This window comes from Equus asinus, chromosome 3 (assembly GCF_041296235.1).
Source record: "Equus asinus isolate D_3611 breed Donkey chromosome 3, EquAss-T2T_v2, whole genome shotgun sequence".
Taxonomy (NCBI): domain Eukaryota; kingdom Metazoa; phylum Chordata; class Mammalia; order Perissodactyla; family Equidae; genus Equus; species Equus asinus.
Genome location: NC_091792.1, coordinates 106,117,703 through 106,138,265, shown reverse-complemented (window position 1 = coordinate 106,138,265; position 20,563 = coordinate 106,117,703). Strand labels below are relative to the sequence as shown.

The window sequence follows — 20,563 nt, the reverse complement described above, 5'->3', positions numbered from 1 at the left end:
AGAAATATATTCTGGTTGAGTAAGACTCTCTATTTTTAATGTTCCCAAAAGAGTGGATGCAATCAGTCATTCTATAAGTAATTACTGAGTTCCTACTGTGTGTAAAGCACCATGTCGGATGCGTTTGTCCCGTCAAGTTGCCGTTACAAGTTTTCCTATTTATTCGTCTTGTCATTCAGATCTGTGTGCTCAGACTCCCCAGGTCAGATGGGCTTTCCCTAAGACACCCTGGAAGGCAGCTCTTCCTCGCCCTCTCATTGCGGTTTATTTCTTCTAGAGTTAGGGTAATACTGTAATTTCTCACCCGTCTCTCTTTTGAGAGTGAAAGGGAGTGCTGTTGTCATGGCACAGAGATAACTGGCTAAACAGGAACTGTAAACTGGGATGATTACGCACCCTGTCCAGAGCATTCACCACTTCATAGCATTTTGCCTTCCAAGAGAATGGAAATTATCGTGTCCATTTATTTGTTTACTTGTAAACTCCATGAGGCAAGAACTCTGTCTACTTGTTCTAGGAACCCATCACCTAGAAGAGTCCTTAACACATAGTAAGTAGGTTCCTAATAAGTATTTGTGGACTGAATGGGTGACCCAATCCTGTTTCACGTTCTGTGTACAACTGAGCATCCTTTGGTCAGCAGTGGGATATTGAAAAGCCATAAAGGACAAATTTCCTCAGAATGTTGCTTCCCTCAAGATAGGGGGGAAAAGGAGACAACTTTTAATATTCAGACTTTAATCTTGCAGTGTTTCCTGTAAAGAAATCAGTCTGGTGGATGTGCACTTGAAGTGTCAATCATTTTTGATACTTGCAACAAGACCGAGGTGCTAGGGTTTCCAGGCCTGGTCTGGGGAGCAGACCAGTGGGACACGAATGGTCATTGCCCAGTTTGAGCCAGTGGTTGGTTAATCTGTAGAAAACCTGTCTCCACGCACTGGAACAGCTGTGTCCACGTGACTCGGTCCACAGGAGAAAAGGGAGAGCAACTTTAGAGCAGCTGGCCATCTAGGCTTATTCACCCACCGGGAGGCGGGGAGACCAGTGGGATACAAAGGAACAAGCACCTTTCTGTGTCTGGGAGGTGGCTGGTGTGGTCATACACACACACACACAAACACACACCCTGATTAGCAGAGTCCAAGGGCCCTGGAAGTCGGTTCTGGCAGAGAAGTCTGACGTAATTCTCTGTCTTAACTAAAACCAGACCGATCTTTTTAATCAAGGGGCATAGGTCTTAGTGGCTTAGTAGCTTGATTTAATTTTTCCTCTTCATTTCCAAACAGAGAGGCCTGTGTCGTGTGTCGTGCTGATCCATGGGAGAATTCCTGTAGGAGGAAGAGCCTGAAACTCTGGCCTAAGGGTTATTAAACAGAGTAATTTTAATACGTGTGTCAACACCATTTCTGAAAGATTTGCATATTTCTCTATCACAAATGTATTGTTCAAATTTTATTAGAGGAAAATATCCTGGTATCCTATTAGAATTATTGTTTGCTTTGTAATTATCTTAAGCCCTTTGATTTTGTTGCTGAGGGAACTGAGGCCCAGACAGGTTGAATAACTTGCCTTCCTCAACATGAACAGAGACAGGCTCCTGCTTTTAGAAGTTAGAAACTCTCCTAATATTTGACCTGAGATATGTGTTTTAAAAATGGCTGTTTGATATGGTTGAGAATTTAGTAGTTTAAGCTGTGAAGCAACTTATGTCACATGTTTAACCAAATAAATTATTTTCCCTCGCTCATGCCATGCTGACAGCTTGCAAGAACTGTGTTCACCTTTCTTCTCTCCTCATGAAAAGGGGCTACAGTTATTTTTAAACCTGAGATTTGAAGGAAGGAATATAGACTATAAATATACATTATAATCTACAATGGCTGAATTTGTCAGAGTGAATATGAACTTTCTGGAGTCTAAGTGAGACAAGACTGAGGTCTTTAAGTCATTTCTCTCTCTCTCTCTCTCTATGTCTATCTTCAGCTTCATCCCATGCTTGTCCCAGGATGAGCAGAAAAAGTAATTTCCTCTTTCCTTTCTCATACATCATGAAGGGCTGACTAAATTGATTATGGAGTGGCAACTTTAATGATCATTCTGTTGCAATATTGTTTAATAACAAAATAACTGCAAGTCAAAACAAATATCAGCACAAAGAAAATCTCTATCCTGGATGTTTGTCAAACTTCCACCGATGAGCCCTGGACTTACAAAGGACCCGATATTAAGAAACATTTCTGACCATTCTTTCAAGGTTGTAGTGACAGGATATAACCTATCTACTACCACCTTTTTGTTTAGGCTCCCCAGTGAGATGAGTACGAATGTTATAATTTTGTATAACTCCAGGATAAACGTTCAATGATATCTCTCTTTTTTCTTTTCCAATAAAATACCCCAAATATAATAGTTATATTTATGGGTTCTGCTATCTGTTGAACAAAATGCTTTATAGATATTATCTAGTGACAAGCCATCTCTCCCCTTATTTTATGTTTGAGGAAACTTAAGTACATAGGTCTTTAAGTGCAAAATACAGAGGTCTTTATGCAGAGGTGTGACTATTTAAAGTCACACAAAGATTGAGAAAACTCTTTATGGTAACAATCCTATCTGTGGGTCGGATGTGCACCCTACTTACTTTGAATAATCAGCACATGGCCTATTAGTTGCATTATTTTACTAAATACAAACTTCTTGTTTTAGGATTAGAGTGCCATGCTTATACAAGACCAGGAATGCCTGGATTGCCAATTCCAAAACTTTCATCTTCATTCTTATTGGAGATATTTTTATCATCTGGAGGTTTCATCACCTGCTGCCACTAGATGGTGCTTGTCATTGAAACGAAGGTTCTTTCATTTTTCTGTTTTCCTTAGGCGCCTGTTAGGACCTTGGATGATATGAAAGAAACTTGATTGATAAGCTAAGTACTGAGTGGGTACTCTAGAAGGTCATTTAGCACAGAGAGTTATTGATTAAAAAAATAAATAAATCATTATCAGTAAAGATTACTTATACTGTTTTTCTAATTCCATTAATTTTTTCTGTTCATTCTTCTTGTCACCAAGCTGTGTGAACCCCGAGACAAAAAGAACAAATAAATCTTTCTTTGGGCTCATGAGAATCAAGGGACATAACTCAAGTTTTAGGATAGGTGAAAGAAAGATCTCAGGATTCATATTCCTCACCAAGAACAGCAATAAAGCAAAGGTGACCACATGCAGAGTTGACAAGAAAAGTTAATCAATGACCTTTCAAAGGAAAAACACATGCATCTCAATTACTGGATAATAATCAATAGGAAAGGAAATGGAACATGCTCTTTTAATTGTGGGATAGCAAACATCAGGTAATGAGAATGAGAACAGAGGCTATTGGCTCTTTGCCAAAGAAATCTCTTTTTCTCATTAATTTAAGGCACACACAAAACCTCACCCGCTAGTGCGCTAATCCCCTCCCTGCCTCCCGCTCCACAGGCCAACTTATACCCCTTTTAGGGGAAAATTCTGCCAATCTTGATAGTGAAATGCCTCCAGGGCTTACCTATTTGGTGTGTGTGAAGGACAGTGTAACAGGTTTTGCAGCCGAGTTTTGGCAAACAGAAGTTTCTTGGACTGTTCCTTTCTCATACATTCACCAACACTGACCACTGATGGCTAGCTCACTATTATAATGAGAAATTGCCAGCTATGTTGAAATACATAATCCACGGTGTGAAAAACTGCTAAACAGCAGCGGCAAATTCTTAATACAAAAGTGGCTTCCCTTTGCGTGTGAACTTCCTTTGGGGTTGCTGATTCTTGCTGACTTGTGCTCAGGGACTGAAAGTCAATTTTAACATTAGTCTAAAAATATACCTATATAGTCAAAAGATCTAGGCTAAAATTTTTAAAAATCCCTCTGTTTGAATTTCCCATGTCACAGCAGTGGGTCAAGTAGAATGTGTGAACATATGAACATGTGGCCAGATGTAACAATGGCCAGACCCATGGCATTAGTACATTTTAATTTCAGACATTAGACAGCTTCTGGTGGTTCCTAGGGCCTTCTGAACATTAACTAAGGATTTTAAATATATCAGCTTTTTTTTTTTTTAAAGATACAAGCTTACACCTGCTTCCCAAACACTGGTGAGGTACAATGGATCGCTTCCAGTTTTAAATACTGGAAAGAAAAGCCTTTGTCTCCAAATTATTTCCCTCTGGAAATTTTTTTCCTGTAGGTCTTACTGGTTATAGCTTAGTACTCAAGAAAGATTTGGAACCAGGAGCAGGTAGTCAGTATGTGAAATTATTTCTCTTGGGCTTTATGTGTTCTGGTGGCTACTGTCAAAAATGCAGTTTGGTCGCTGGCTTCCACACATATATATATGATATATATATAAATATGTATTAATAGGGAATACATATATGCTTGCCTCGTATACCATGCAGCTCAAAAATTAAGCGGTTACTCTCCAGCAGGACTCAGCATCAGATGCCGTCTGCGCTGACAGTCTGTTCATATCTTAATGGTTTACTTAACTGATCATAATGGGGCTAGGTCGTTGATATACTATTAGTATTATTTGCTTGGCAAAGGGTACTTAAACCTCCTTAATTAGCCTTAGGAGCAGAGTAAATATAAATAATCACTTTGTGCTCAAGAAACTCCCTTGGATGGCTCAAGATGTTCCCCAAACTGCTTGAGGAAGGCAGAAGCCACCAGTGACTTAAGCGAAGGACAAGGCTGAGAACCGTGCTCTCTCCAGACATCCTTTGCTAAAGGTGAGCCATGACAATACTGTACGCTTGGCAGCACCCTCTCTACCTACACTCCTCAAGTTTTAGAAAGTAGCGTCAAGAGTGATCTGGAGCTGGGAAACGCGAGCAACTTCAGCTCTGCCTGCGAGAACAGGCTCTCCCTAGCGGGGAACTCTCGTGAATAGGACAGAAGCTGGACCCAGCAGCCTGCTCCGGGCGTGAGAGGGAAGGAACCCAGGGAGGCGAAGGCGGCCGGGCAGGAGCCGGGTCTGGGCCAGCTCTAGGAGGGCGCTGCGCGCTGCGCCTGAGCCCCTGGCGGAGGCGGTGCGGCCGAGGCCCCTCCCCGCCGCCGCGGATGCCCGGGAGGCTGACGCCGAGCGGCGGCCGGGAGCGGTGGGGGCCGGGCGGGCGCGAGCGAGGGCAGGGCAGGGGGCTGGCCGAGGCCACTCGCAGCTTTAAATATGGATCGCGGGCTGGCGCTCGTGTCACAGCCTCCGTCACGGCCGCCTTTCCCGGTTCCCCGTCCCCCAGCTCGCTCCCGAGGGGCGCCCGGGCCGGGCGGCACTGCTGCAGTGTTAGTTACTGGCAGAAACATCGGAGATCTCCATAAATATGCAGGAGCTGCAGAAGGCAAAGTAGAGTAGACGCCCGCGCTCTCACACACACACTCGCCACGCACCACGCGGGCCGTGTAGACATCTCCCCCCGCGCCACCTTCTCCCCCTTCCTCGCGGGCCGTGCAGGTTCCAGCCCTGCCTGCTCCGAAGACCCTCCCGCGCCAGCGCCCTGGCCCGCTCGCCTCCCTCCACTCCAGATCGCGCACCCACCCAGGCGGCAAAGTTGTGACTACTTGGGCGCGGGTGGCTCGCGTCCCGCTCGCTCCGCGCGTCGCGCCGCCAACTTCCCGCGGCTCGGCCCCGCCGCGCCCAGCGCCCGCGCCTCCGGGGATCCCGCGGGCCCCCAGCCTCCAACCCCGGCGGCGCGCCGGGCAGCACTTCGGTGGCGGCGGCGGCGGCGGCAGTGGCCGCTGCAGCCCCACACTCCGCCGCCAAACTGGAGGAGCGACGGAAGCCGGACCCCAGGAGGTGAGCGCCCGGCCGGGCGGCGGCAGGGAGGGTCGGCCGAGTCCTCGGGCTCGCGGCGGCGGCGGGCCCGGGGCCGGTCCCGGAGGGCGCGCAGGCGGCCTCGGCGCGCTCGGGGGAGGGAGAGAGAGGTCAGCTGCGGGCCAGGCATCCCCTGGGCTGGGCGCCGGCAGTGTGGAGGCTGTTACCGCAGAAAAGTAGTTCTTTTTCCTTCTTAGCGCTTAGAGGAGGAGTTTGGGTGGTCCCGTTTGTCCCCCACAGTCAAGCCCCTTGCGCGTAACCGGGCGTTGTAGCCCGGACTGTGGGGTCAGTGTCCGCGGCGGGCTGGGCTCCGGCGCAGTGACACGTGTGTTCCTCTGAGCCTGGGTGGTCCCAGTGTGGCTGGGCACCTGCTTGAGGGGCAGACATCCCCAAACCCACCAGCAGGGGAGACTTGGGGGACTCTCGGTGCCACCGAGACTGCGGCCCCCACTTCACTGCCTGCTCCGAGACAGAGCAGTCACATCTCTCCCTGGCACGCTGAAAGCGGGGGGTGAGTCAGGCACATTCTCTGCAAGTGGCACACACAATTATTTGCAATGGATTTGGAAGCGGGAGGCAGAGGTTGAACTGGGATTTTTCTTGGCCAGCGACAACGGAGCTCGTCTCAGGTACTGGGCAGCATGTGCGTCTTGGCAAGGAGAGAGGACTTCTTTTTTCTTAAGTGCCTTTTACCCAGCCTTTGCCAGTCGGTTAATAACAGTCACCAAAGGAAGGCAGGAGTTGGCAACTACATCAGCAAAGTGCAGCAAGCACCACAGGAAAAAAGTTCTTAAAGAACGAAAGAAGAAGAAGAAAAAAGACTCGGAACTTGTGAAAGATGGAGAAGGAAGCCATTCTACCTCTGTTCTACCATCGTAAAGCTTTTTTTTTTTCTCAGTTCCTTGTAAAACTGTTTTTTCCATCCCTCCTTCCTCCTCAAGGCCTTACCTTCTCAGCATAATTGCCCACAGCAAGCTCTTTTTAATCTTGACATTGAAGAGCAGTTAACCACTTTGGTTGGCCCTCCTCCTTTCTTTTCCCATTTCACTGGAGTGCTGGAGAAAGTTGCTTTTAATGGGAAGTCATGAACACTGGAAACACACATTGTCTCAAATCCTGGAACAGATCTATACTAGGAGACACTGCATTGTACCATATTTCTGTTTTTTCCTTGGATCTGGGACTTGAAGTTAGAATATTATCTGCGTTAAATTAAAGTGTGCATTGCTCATTAGGGTTCATTTTCTTCATTTTGGTTTGAATAGATTCTTCCCTGCAGTTAGAACAGTATTCAGTATCTCATAGCCAGCGCAATGTCTTCTGAAAAGGTTTCTAAGAACTCTCCTTCTTATCACGTTAGCACTTAAATAATATTCATGGTCATTATTGCACTTAGATTGAGGTTATTGGTATATCTTCATTCAAAGGAAGCATGTCTGCTTATATTTCTCTAGCTTTAATAACTGAGAAAAAACTTTTACTTTCATTTTAAAGTTAAATGTAGGGATAGGATTCTCTTCGCTTTTTATTAAGTCTTGAAGTTGATGTTTTAACCTTATCCCCGAGTCTTTGGTAAGATGGCACAGAAACTCCGGTAGATATGCACAGAGAGGGGAAAGTAGCACTCTTCTGAGCTGTTGCGACATAGGACATTTATGAGTGAGGGTGGGAGGGTTAAGATGGGATAGTTTGATAGTTCCAGGCATGGCTACCTTTGAGAAAACAGAAAACCAAGAAACCCTCAGTATTTTGTAAGAGTTTGTTTGCAAAACGAGGTTTTCAGTATCATTTAATGTTTCTGGTCATTCTGGAGACTGACTAACATATATAAGGCACTTCAGCCAATGAGATTGCCAGAATGTTCTCTCAGTTTATAGTGATGGATCTTTTTAAGTTCATTTTGTCCACATAAAATAACTTTAAATGTTTGAATACTAGTGTTATTATTTTCGTCTTTTAAATGATTAGAAGCCATTTGGGGTTTATAATAATGTGCGAAAGGAATACAGGGAATCGTATTTAGAGAAAAAATGTGATAGAAATCGAGTAATCTTTGGGACACCTCCCAGCACAGCCTGGTGGTAACTCCGTTTTTCACTGAACTCTGGCAAGTACCATTTTGAGGTTCTGATCCCTTGTTCTGATAACAAGAGAGATAGAATGGCTCTGGCTCGCATAAGATACCCCATTTTATCCCTCCCACCCCCACGCTAAAGGCAAGGAAACGCACGTTAGCTGGTGAATCATGTAGATAGATGATCAGGTTTCTCTGCCTGCGTCTGAGGGCGCTGCAGTCCACGAGGACGACTGTTGTTAGGGGAGAAAGTCCTGAGAGATTTCACTGCTACTTAAGTGTGGCAGGACACATCATCTGCTTGTTTCTTGGGGTTTCTTTGTGTTCATTTTCGGTAACATGAAGGAAATCCAAGGCTGGAGTTGATAGATATTAAGATTGGGAGCAGGGGGAACAATCCGAGAAGAGAAAAATCTAAGGATGAGAATTTCGTAGTGGTTTTCCCTTGATTGCTGACTGGAAGGAATCAGGGCACATGATTTGATGGGACACAGGAAGCTATAAGCAGAACACATATCTCAGTTCTCGCTGTTGGCTCAGTTTCTGAGGCCAACTGGCGATTTATGAAGTTTATGTGTTTGGGGGGAGTCATTTAGCAAGATGGGTAGTTTAGGAACATCCAGGATGCCAGTGAGAGTTTACAAAACTAGATCTTGCTACTTTCAGGATTTTTTTGCCTAATGCAGGAATTTTAAGAGAAGAGAAGAATAGTGTTTCTTTCATACAAGGTCAGGGCTAAGTTGTATTCGGAATACATTTTGCTTTTCTTCCAATATCTAAACATTTGATCTGTTTGTGTCACAAAATAGAAAATATGCTGGTTTCCTTCTAACATGAAGATGGTATTTTCTATCCCCTGCAGTGCACGCCGTTAGTTCTCTCTCCAGTGGCCGAGATGAATTCTTCTAACCTACCCTTTTACTCAGTTCTTCTGTCTGCTGTATGTTCACACACACACACACACACACGCACACACAAATACTACTTGTTTGTAGAGGTGGCTGATTTTATTTTACCTAAAGCCATATTTATGACTGTCATAATGATTTTGTGGCAATGACTTTTATTGCGTTTCTCTAGTCTCAGCAGTGCGATGGCATTTCAAAGGAGGCATCAAAAGGACAGCCAGCTATGAATGGTGATGGATTCATTTACCTGCTGTGGAAAGAAGAAAGAAAACTTTTTCTTCCGATTTTCTTCATGATGTTCATAATTTTATTCCTTAATGATAAGGTCTTACTTGCCTCTGAATTAAGTTGTGTTTGAAAAAGATAGTGGTGGAAATAGTAATGGTGAAACCATGTACATCTGTAGGTGTTGTCTTAAGCCAAAACATCACATTGTTCTTCTCTGCAAATTAAGTAGATGTAAGGGATTATTATGCTCATTGGAAAGAGGAGGAAGGGGACCTGCCCGTGGCCTAGAGGTTAAGTCTGGAAAGCTTGCTTCTGCCCAGGTTCAGATCCAGGTGAGGACCTACACCACTCGTCAAGCCATGTATGGCATGAACCACATACAAAATAGAAGAAGACTGGCACAGATGTTAGCTCAGGGCTAATCTTCCTCAAGTGGAAAAAGAGGAAGATTGGCAACGGATGTTAGCTCAGAGCAAGTCTTCCTCACCAAAAAAAAAAAAAAAGAAAAGAAAAGAAAAAAGAGGGGAAACTAAGACACAGAAAACTTTGTATGTTTTTCATAAACCAAGTTATAAATGGTTGGTGGAGGTAGGAATGAGCGTTTTAGCTTTGAAAGGTTTATTGAAACATTTTTCAATACCTGTTTATTGAATGTCATCATTTAAATGAATGTTGCTTTAGTCACAGCTGAAGATAATAGAGCAGATAAAAATTTATCCTGGTTTAAAGTGATGGTTTCCATTCCCTATTGGTAATTCTGCTCAGCAGCAGCACCCATTTGTCTCAAGTTAATTCCGGGTCCTGCAGTGCCAGGGGGCGTTTGGCAAGAGAAGAATTTTCAGTGTGTGTGCACCAATTTTATCTCCGATCTTGAGAGCTAACTTTTGTTTTTTTGTGGAGAATGAATACAGAAAGAAGTTGCATGAAATTAGGATGTTAAAGGAAAAAAATCACCACCAACTGATATTTCAGGAGTTTGTTTTTTCACTTGGTGGATTATTGTGTGGAAAAAAGGCATCCTCAGTTTAAATTGAATTTCTGTATTAGAAAACTTAAAAAAATTTAAAATAAAACTAGTAGGATACTTTTTGGGGGACTTGTAAAATCAGAATGAATAAAAATACAGAATGAGAAAGGAATGTATTGTCTTTAAAACAGATATAGTGTTCTATGAGTGACACAATCAGAAAAGTTCTTCCTAATGTCTTGGATAAGAAGTTAACAGTTTCTTCTCTTTTTTGTAAATATATCCACTGACTGATATTCTCTTTTATACTATTTGCAAATAAGTAACCTTGTGGGACCTGGAATTCTGTGTTAGTGAATTCTAGCTTTCGCCTGGAAATCGAGTTTTCGCTGATAAAGCCCAGGAACAACTTCCATCTATTTGGAGCTCCTCTAGTTGGCATATTCTCCAGCAAAAAAAGCCTCTGAGCAGGCAAAATAGAAGACATACATTAAAGAGGATTCACTTTACTCAGAATCTGTTTATTTTCCATCACATACAGTTCTAACATGACTGATTATGAAATTTCTAATCCCATAGCAAACAGTGAACTACAAATTAGAAGATAAAAATGGCCTGATATTGGCAGCTACATGGATAACGTTAAAAGTGCCTGAGAACAGGGCTGGCCCCATGGCCGAGTGGTTAAGTTCGCGCACTCTGCTCCAGGCGGCCCAGTGTTTCGTTGGTTCGAATCCTGGGCGCGGACATGGCACTGCTCATCAAGCCATGCTGAGGCGGCGTCCCACATGCCACAACTAGAAGGACCCACAATGAAGAATGTACAACTATGTACTGGGGGGCTTTGGGGAGAAAGAGGAAAAAAATAAAATCTTTAAAAAAAAAAAAAAAAGTGCCTGAGAACAGCATGGTAGGAAAGGAAGGGGTAGACAGAGTACTAGGAGCAGAGGTGAGAATTAAAGCAAGCTGAGTGGTTGAGGACTGTGTGGACGTACTGTGACCGCATCACTTCATTGCATTCCCTTTTCCCTCCTCCCTTTCTCCTTCCCTCCTTTCTCTCTCTCGTTTCCTCCTTTCTATCTAAGTTTTTTTAAAAGGACAATTAGTTTATTTTTCTTAACTGCTAATAACCATGCTACCCCATCCATTCTTAAGTCTTGCTGACACACAAGTGAGGGAGAACCATTTTCTTAGGGAGTTTGGGGGTGTTTGTTATAGCACAAATATAGAAATGGTCAACAATTGTTTTCCCAAATGTCTTTAAATTCCAATTTTCCATTTTGAAATACTAATGACAGCTGGTAACTTTCATATATGAGCTCATTTTGTTAATTGAGATATAAATGACGTGTTACATTATATTAGTTTCAGACGTACAACGTAATGATTTGTTATTTGTATATATTGTGAAATGATCACCATAGTAAGTCTACTTAACATCCGTCACCACACATAATTACAGTTTTTTCCTTGTGATGACAGGTTTTAAGATCTACTCTCTTAGTAACTTTCTATTGAAGCTTTTATTGAAATATAAAGGATATAGAAAAGTATGCATGTCATTGAATCATAAGTAAACAGCTTGGTGATTTACCCAAGTGAACACATCCATGTAACCAGCACCAAGACTAAGACTGAGACCATTGTCAGCATCCAGAAGCTTCCTTTTTCCTCCTCCCAAGTCGTTACTTACCTCCAAAGGTAACTTCTCTCCTGACTTCCGAGACTAGAAGTTACTTCCACTTATTATTGAACTTTCTACCATGATACATCCTGTGTGTCTTTGTGTCTGAGTTCTTTTGGTCAGTGTTATGTTTGTGAAATTCATTCATGTTTTGTGTGGAGCGACAGTTTGTTTATTCTCCCTGCTCTCTAGAGTTCCACTTTCTGAAAATGTCACAATTCATCCTTCTTCTTCTTCTTTTTTTTTTTTTACTGAGGAAGATTAGCCCTGAGCTAACTTATGTTGCTAATCTTCCTCTTTTTTGCTTGAGGAAGACTCACCCTGAGCTAACATCTGTGCCAATCTTTCTCCAGTTTATATATGGGTCACCACCACAGCATGGCTGATGAGTGGTGTAGGTCTACACCCAGGATCCGAACCCATGAACCTGGGCTGCCAAAATGGAGCACACCAAACTTAACCACTACGCTATGGGGCAGCCCCTCATCCATTTTGTTCTTGATGGACATTTGGGTTGTTTCCAGTTTTTAGCTATTGTGGATAGCGCTGCTCTGAACATCTTTTGTATATGTTTTGGTAAATGTGGGAATTTTGTTTGTGTGTGTGTTGTAAGTTGTTTGGCTACTCCATATCCTTTCAAACAGCTGGTATTATCTATCTTTTTTGCTTTAGCCATTCTGGTGGATGTACAGTGTTATTGCATTGTGGTTTTAATGTGCATTTCCTGGAGTACGTTTTGTTCTTTTGTATGTTTATTGCTATAGTATTTTGTGAAGTACTTGTTTAGGTTTTTTTTTCTCATGGAGTTTTTGTCCAGTATGTTATCCCAAGTAAGAAAGATTTTAATACCTGAGAAGTAAACTTCTCTTATTTGTTTAGAAAACTCAGCTAACCAGGCAAACTCATTCACCAATGCTTCCGTTTAGTAAGTAAAATAAATGAGTGAAGAGATTAGAAACATTTTAAGTTTGTAAACACCAGAGTCTGGATCTGTGAAACCCTGTCCTTAAAAAACGCCAGCTTTAACGCAAGACCCACAAACATGCAGAACTTGTCCTCAGTGCTTAACATAAAAGCAGAGCATCTTGTCACGTGGTATTGTCCAATACAGATGGAGATATGCGTTTGAAAGGTGTAGGTTGAAGAGCCAGGTCTTTTACTTGCTAGTTAGTTGATTTGGGGACTTGAAAAAAATCACCGTGTCTCTCTTCTTTCATTATTAAAATGATTGTAAAACCTAATTCATGGAGGTATTATGAGAGACAGATGAGATGATATTTATGAAACCTTGTTCAGACTTGTAAGTGGCCATACATATATGTTAGTTATTCTTGTTTTCTACAACATTCTTTATTCTTGAGTTGAATTGTGCCAGTACTGAGAACATTTCCTGATATATTAATAAATGTTTGTTGGCTGAATGAATGAACAACACATTTAAGTATCTTTCTTGAGCTGTTACTCTGAGTGATTCAAACTATGTTTTACATTTTTTCTCTAGGACTTTTAGTTTTTATTGCTAAAGCTGTGTTGGGAACAGAGTTTATTAAACATCAGCTTGAAAAATTGAGTCTAATGGGCAGCAGTTTGAGATCACCCATTTCGCTCTATAGCTCCTATCAAGTTTATGCCCCCAGATGACACACACAGGCCCTGGAGAACCCTTGAAGATGATTTCAGTGCTCTTCACCGTGTGGATGATGCCCTAAAATTTACACACTGACTATTTTTAGCTTCTATAATTAGAATGCTGGCCAGCAAATTTCCAGATTTAAAATATTATAGTGGCTTCACCAGTGCCGATACCTTGGAAACCATGTTTCATGCAAAATTGAATGTTTAAGGATGAAGAATAGCTGAAAACTGGAGTGTATAGAGAGCCTTTTCACTTTAGGATGGATAAGGTGGTTCTCAGACATGTTGATTATAATCTCAAGAGCAAACTTGCGGCGTATACCTTGTAAGTGTTTGTGTGAAGCAACAATTCTTAATCCTTTGAAAAGTCTGATTCTCAGCTATTGGTTTGACTTCGTGACTCTCCTTTTAGTTCATCTGAAAAGAGGTTTAGTGCCATATATTTATTTTTAAATTAAATATCATTAAAATTTGTATGCTTTTTATTTTGAAGAATTACATGATAAACAATAGTAGGTAGCCCTTTGCAAAATCAGGCCTGCTGCAGAAGGAGCTTGAATTTGATGTGGAAATCGAATTAGATTTTCTTACCCACAGACTGATTTTCTTTTCCTTTTTTCTTGTATTTGAGATTCTTTTTTTTTCTTTTGAGAGCTGGTGGTGTCTTGGTTGGTCGGCTCTCATCAGTTAAGTGTAATTGTTTTGCAGTACTCGGAGTGCTGAGTGTGTAACATATTACTTCAGGTAACATAAGTCAGTCTACATTTTATGAAGACGTTTACCTTTTAGGTAGCATCCTTCATAGGTGCTTGACCCAAATGTGCCTGCTTTAGGGTGATTTAGTGGAAAATGGGATCATTTGGTATGGTAGACAGCTTTTGTTTTCTGTTACAGACATCATGCTATGGAAAATTGAAATAAATACAAAGGATAATTATGGTGAGCCTTGTTAAACTACTGTTTTAGAAATAGTGAATTTCAGAAAACCTCATTTTCTGTTCTGGGTGATTTCATTCCTGTGAGAGGTTAAACTGGGTCGTTTTTAAAACAAAAGCATCCAGGCATGTCTGTGCTAACAGGCATTGCTGCATTAAATGCCGGAAGCAAGGCTCTTCGCTTTGGTGTCCACTCAGCTCGTGAAACTTTAAAAAAAATTGGCGCTATGGATTTAGGGAAGGGCAACTATGTAAAGACTCGGATCATGACAAGATAACCTCAAGCTGATGTCCCAAGGGAAAGGGATTAGCTCTTCCATTTCTTGTGCTCTTCAGCATGGAAATCTGTTGTCTATACGGCCTGATGAGACTATTCCTAATGTCTTCAATACACATCAGGTTTTTGCACCTTCTACCGTAGAATGATCATGAATGAAGCCCTGAAAGTGTTACTTGGCGAAACATGTTTGTGCCGAGCGAGGACCCCATGAGATCACCAGTTCTGCTGAAAGTGTGACTGGACCTTGAGTGTTGATGGCTGCACTCCTGAGCCCCGCCTCTCGCGTGTTGCGTGTCGATTGCAGCTGCAGGGAGACCTCACAGGAGACCTGCTTCAAAAATTCCTTCATTCCTTTGACCTCTGGAGACCATGTCCTTAGGAATGTGAGATGAGCACTCATGATGTTAGCAGAGAGTCGGGCCTCATGGCAGGAGATTGCCAAAGGACTGATTACAATCGCCTTTAGAAAACTGCTGAGTGTTAACAGATTAAGCAGAAACACACAGCTCACACGTTTGCACTTTTACACGTTGAACTTCTTTGCCAGGGAAAAGAGAGAAGGCGGATAGGAAATGTCTCCAAGGATTTAGATAAATGAGATCAGACAATTTCCCTTGAAAAATACATTAAGAAATGAAACAAAAACACCCATCCAAAAACATCAGAAGAAAATACTGTTCGAGCACTCGTGCGTTTTTACTGCCAAAACTTTAGGCAGTGAGTTCTACACTTTAATCCATCACTTTATTGCTTATTGCTCTGCACCACCCTTTAAGTTTTTCACATGTGTTCCTATTGTCCTCCTACACTTAATGCCTCCTCACGGTAGGAACTGTGTCAGAGTATCTTTTATGTTCCTCACAGTGGCCAGCGTATTTTATAGTGAAATTACTTATTTAATGCAATGAGACCTGCTTACTTAAAAAATCTAGACAAACCAATAGGAGATGCCTAGTCATCATAGCCAACTTTATCTAAACCTGATTTCTTTGAGAGATTTTCCTCCAGTGTAGTAACTCTGATCATTGCTGTTAGGTCTTTCAGACAGTTTCTGTGAAATTTGTTGTCATGAAATTTGGTATCCGGTAACTTTTGGGACGAAATTTTGTTATTAGGGTTTCTCATGTGTCATAGTTCCTTGGAAAAATTACCTAACCTTTCTATTTAGGTCTGACTGTATTTTATCTCTTCTCTGAATTGGACACAGTTTTACTTACTATTTTTTTAAGATTAAAAATGAGTTGTTAGCACTTGAAAAAAAAACATTTTATTTTGAAATAATTGTCGGCTCACGGGAAGTTGCAACAATATAGTACAGTTTTGATATAGGCTTTCCTCCAATGAGCACCACTTTTAAGATTTCTAAAAAGGCATTTACCTAAAAAGATTTGTAAGGAATTGTAATTTTTCTGCCTTCTCTGAAGAATAAATACTAGGCATTGTAAAAAATGCAGAATTAGTCACGTCTAGTATTTTCTGGATTTCAGTTGGAAAAGGTGTTCCTGTGGGAGGCAAGGGGAAAGAGTCAGTCACTCATTTATTTATTCACGTCTGTGAATTTGATGTTTGCCTTGTTTGGACTGTTTTTTTATATTGATCATGTTGAACTAGGAGTTTTAAATCCAGATGTTCTCTTAAAATCTTTGGAAGATATAAATATAAGTGAGGGAAAGTAGAACTTCTTTATAGTTCTCGTGTTAGGGCACCATTGTAATACTGGATTTTATGTAAAAGTGAGAGAATATCTTGTATTATGTAAATCTATGTGTTAGGGGTATATTATTTGCCTTATAATACATGTGCCGTACACAAATGTGAATGCACAATATATTGACACATTTTAGAATAGAAGTTTTATTATATATACATAATAATATTTTCAGTGAAATCTCAATATGTTTCACTCTTCTTTAGTATATAGATAAATGTTATGTTTGAACACGTATTTAGGTTCGGTTGTCACCCCTTCATAGGGTCTTTTAATGCTGAATGTCTGTGTTCATCCATGTGTCGGAACCTTCCACAGTCCTGCCTAGAATGCTCCCTTGAAGATCTGATCTTGCACCTCAAGACAAGACATAACTGGGAAAGGTCCAGAGAAATGCACTGTGTATCATGAGAATAGAGGAATGTCTTTCAGAGAACAGAAGAAATCTATTTGAATGCTATAGTCATGAACAATGGAGTCTGAAAGGAGATCTTACCTAGGGCTATAATGTCATGAACACTTTCCCCCAAATCCCAGAATACCAGAACTAGGAGGACCACTTACGACTGAGAGAACTAGGTTTAGCATAAAAAAAAGAAGTTTAAATTTATGTAGTGAGTGTTTATGTGAGCAGCTTTTCACCCCAACAAGAGAAACTGGCTTCTCCAAGAGGAGAAGGCCATGAACAAATCTTTGGATAAACTAAGTATTCATACAATTTAAAAGAGAATGTGGACATGTTTGGTAAGTATAACTTTTTGGATGGTATTCTCTTTTTACTCAGGACTCTGTCACAGTACTTTGTTCAAGTCACCATTTTGTAGAATAATTTCTTGTTCTCTGATGTTACTGAATGATGGTTAAGAGGATTGGTGGGTCTGACCTCACGTGACATTTCCTATAAAGTTTACTGGCCTCAGCATGTCTTATCTCAACTCTTGACCTTGACCAGAAGGCACTGGTAGAAGTGCATTATTATGCTTGAGATTATACAATGATTAGATCATTTAGACCTTCTTGTGAAATTTCTCTGAGTCAAGTCCACACCTTGTTGCTGATAAAATAAAATTAGGTGTTGTTTCTGAATTGAAACCAACACCTTTGGTTCAGGGTTCATTTGGAATAATTCCACTACTCTGGAATAGTTTGCCTTCCCAACGACATGAAATATGTTTTCTTTTGCACAGTTTAAGGAGAATTGTGTTGGATAAGTTTCTTAGATGTAGTATTATGTTCACAACTTCACTAGAGAGCTTGGAAGGTCCGGTGCCATATATTCCTGTTTGATCCACAGCTTTTAGCGTCTGTGATGGAAGGGCTCTAGTAGCTGGGCTTGAATAACACAGTGTCCCTTATGTAAAAACCAGAGCAGTAGGAAAACCAGGCTGGAGCATGTGACGCAGGCTTCAAGTAGGTTGCTGCTTAAGTCAGGAGCTGGTGGAGTAACTTCTTAGTCCTGTAAGAGACAGTGAGGGACTCATTGCTAAGATGAGTGTCCGGGGATAGGTGATCTAATGGAAACTTGATGACTTGGGGGAGCAGTGTTGGGGTGGTGTGAATGCCTGAAGCATGGGCAGTGGGTATTATGAATTGCAGAATCTGTCGAATCAAGGAAAGAAAAATAATTTTTTGAGGAGTCTGTTTTTGGGAAATTGTGAATCTGTCTACTTGAATTGCAGGAGTGGGCTATTAGATTTTGAAGTATTCACTTTAATTGAATTTTCTGATAACTGAAGCTTGTCTAATTAAGTGTCCCAACTAAAATTGTCTTAAAATATGTTTTTGATGTACATAATTCCAAAATGAATTGCACACACTTGTTTCCTTTCTTAACAACATACTGGAAATCATTTCCCCTTTTGTTCTTCTCTCGTGGTCATTATACAATTCACCGAGGCTCTTAGGGCTGGAGACGTGTGGAGCTGTTGCTCCTGCACCAGGTGTTCCCATCTCGTTGTGTTTTATACATTCTTTTGCTTATCCTTTGTGTCGTAAAGAGGGTGTCTTAGCTGTGTTTAAACAGGGACTAAGGACCTCGCTATTTGCTTACGCGATGGGCAGTGATTCCAGAGGGACCTGTTTTCTTGAGTTGAATATACATGAGGAAATGCAGTTTTGACGAGAGGCTGGGATGAGAGGTAGGAGAGAGAGGGAATGAAGGGCAGTATGCTGTCTGCTCCTGGACTCTGCCCTAGGGAGGAGGCCTTAGCCATAATGTGAGAGAGGCTAGAAGACAAAGCTGAAGGACCCATTTTCATGAGATAGGCTGAGAGGTGTGGGCTCTGAGAAGGCTGCTTTCGGATCCAGGTAGCAGAGTGTGGCTCTGGGGTGATGTAGGCTGAGGTGGTGGTTGTGTGCTTCAGTGCCTTGAAGGCTTAGAGTATCAGGAGACCCAGGAGAGAGCTTCCCGGGCAGGAGAGTGGAATTCTGAAGTAGTCATTGGCCATCAATGAAGAGGCCCGAGTAGAAGGATGTGAACGGATTGGTGGTGAGCATGGCTGACAGAAATAAGAGAAGGTTGTTGAGATCCAGCAGTCAGGAGGCAAATTTTAGTTTTGGCCACCGAGACCGCTTTGTACCTACAGGCTGCTGAGGCCTGTGGAAACTGCCATCGAAGTTGTTTTGTGAATTCACATTACTGTCAGGATTTCACTGTGTAGGCTGTGAGTATGGACTCTGGAGTCAGAGTGCCCGGGGTGGAATCCTGCCTCCACCGCTGTCTTAGGTTGGGTTCCCTGGGGAACAGTCTCTGATTGGGTAGGAGGTTTATTGGGGCTTGCACTGAGGGATAGTACCTGTGAGGGAGTGCAGGAAGTTGGATTGGGCAGAAAGAGGAGGTGAAGTGTGATCCATAGCAACAATGGCCTCTGCTGATCCCATCAGGAGCTCTGGAGCTGATGAGACCCCTCTGAGTTTCTCCATCTTGAGATAAAGGAGCCAGGTTTCTTCACCCCACATTAACCCGTCATGAGATACGGGCTGCCCTTGGTCAGGGGTGTGACCTGGGCTGAGGTGGCTCTCCTTGCCTAAGACAATTTCTGGAGCAAGACTGAGCTGAGCGTCATCAGTCACCAACACTCCCACGGGCTGGGGAATCACCTCGGTTTTGAAGGGGAGACCTCCGTTTTGAAAGGCAGTGCAGCATAGCACCCAGATACTTAGTGCCTCATAACTGGGCTGACTCTGTGCTTCCCATTCTTTATCTGAACCTACCTCATTTAATTCCTGGAGTTTAGGTAAGTTAATATATGCAAAATGCTTAGAAAGGTCCATAGCGCATAGTCAGTTTGACTTAGGTGTGTGATCAAACCTGACTGTATCAGCTCTATCTTTCCTTTATAATATGGTTCTTTTAATATACTATGAGTTTGAAGGCTAATGCTCTCATTATTAATTTTTTCTAATTCTCTTTGCAATAGGAAAACATCTGGCAATATCTTAGTAAGAAATAATTTAATGTACTATGTATTTTAGTAGTATTTGCATTTTTAATTTTTACCACAAGAAAGATGCAAGAGGGATAATCACTAATGCTGAAATCTGAAGGAGTTGGACACATGGGGAATGAAATTTTTAGATAGGTGTGCATGTTAGTTCTTAGCCTGCCTCAAAGTAGCTTAGATAAGGACCTTCTGAGTGTATGGGGAGTAGACCCATCCATTGTTGAGTTGGGAAGTGGTTCCATAAAAGGTGGCTCCTGACCAGGTGATAGTGTCCAGCTGAGAAGGTCTTCAGAGTCTCGGTCTTTTTCTTTCCTGTCACTCTGGTCCCAGATCTAAACATTGCAACATACAATCATACCTCTTAATTAAATTGCTTCATTTCTTAAACATTTCAGAATCATTCTTTTCAATATTTCAGTATTTGAATTCCGTAAATATAGAGCAGATCACCTGCAGTGTTTTAGAAATTTGGTTTTGATTCAAAGTAATGTTCTCATGGAGGCTCAGTTCCTGCCAATTCAATTCTCATTCACTTGGGGACAGGCCTAATTCCTTTGGACAGTTTTTATCTCTTTCATATTCGTATGGATGGAAAACATTTCATTTCAAATGACTCCCTCCGCCCCCAATACAGCCCCTCTATCATATTAAATGGTTTAGTTTTAAGAAACTATCCAATTGCCTTGTTAACATTAAAGCAGAGATAGTTAAGAATGCATGCCACAGAACACTTCTTTAAAACATAAAGTGTGCCTGTTCCTTCTGTTTGTACCAATAGCCCATTATTGGCACACCCCAATAAAGTCAGCAGAGCAGAAGAGGAAATATTATGACACTTCCATTGAAAGAATTT

General features: G+C 41.8%; 1 protein-coding gene and 1 long non-coding RNA gene across 3 annotated transcripts in view; both read left to right on the top strand.

The window, feature by feature from the left end:
• Window positions 1-1,766, top strand: part of LOC139044854 (uncharacterized) — a 74,691-nt gene extending 72,925 nt beyond the window's left edge. Inside the window, exon 4 of the long non-coding RNA XR_011502207.1 lies at window positions 1,287-1,766. This is a non-coding gene — a long non-coding RNA (uncharacterized lncRNA). The remainder of the gene's footprint in view (window positions 1-1,286) is intronic.
• A 3,430-nt stretch (window positions 1,767-5,196) lies between these two features.
• The window catches only part of SLC4A4 (solute carrier family 4 member 4), a 318,368-nt gene continuing 303,001 nt past the window's right edge, over window positions 5,197-20,563 (top strand). For both annotated transcript variants that reach the window (XM_070505687.1, XM_044766111.2), the window contains exon 1: window positions 5,197-5,830. The gene's annotated coding sequence lies outside the window, so the exon portion shown is untranslated. The remainder of the gene's footprint in view (window positions 5,831-20,563) is intronic.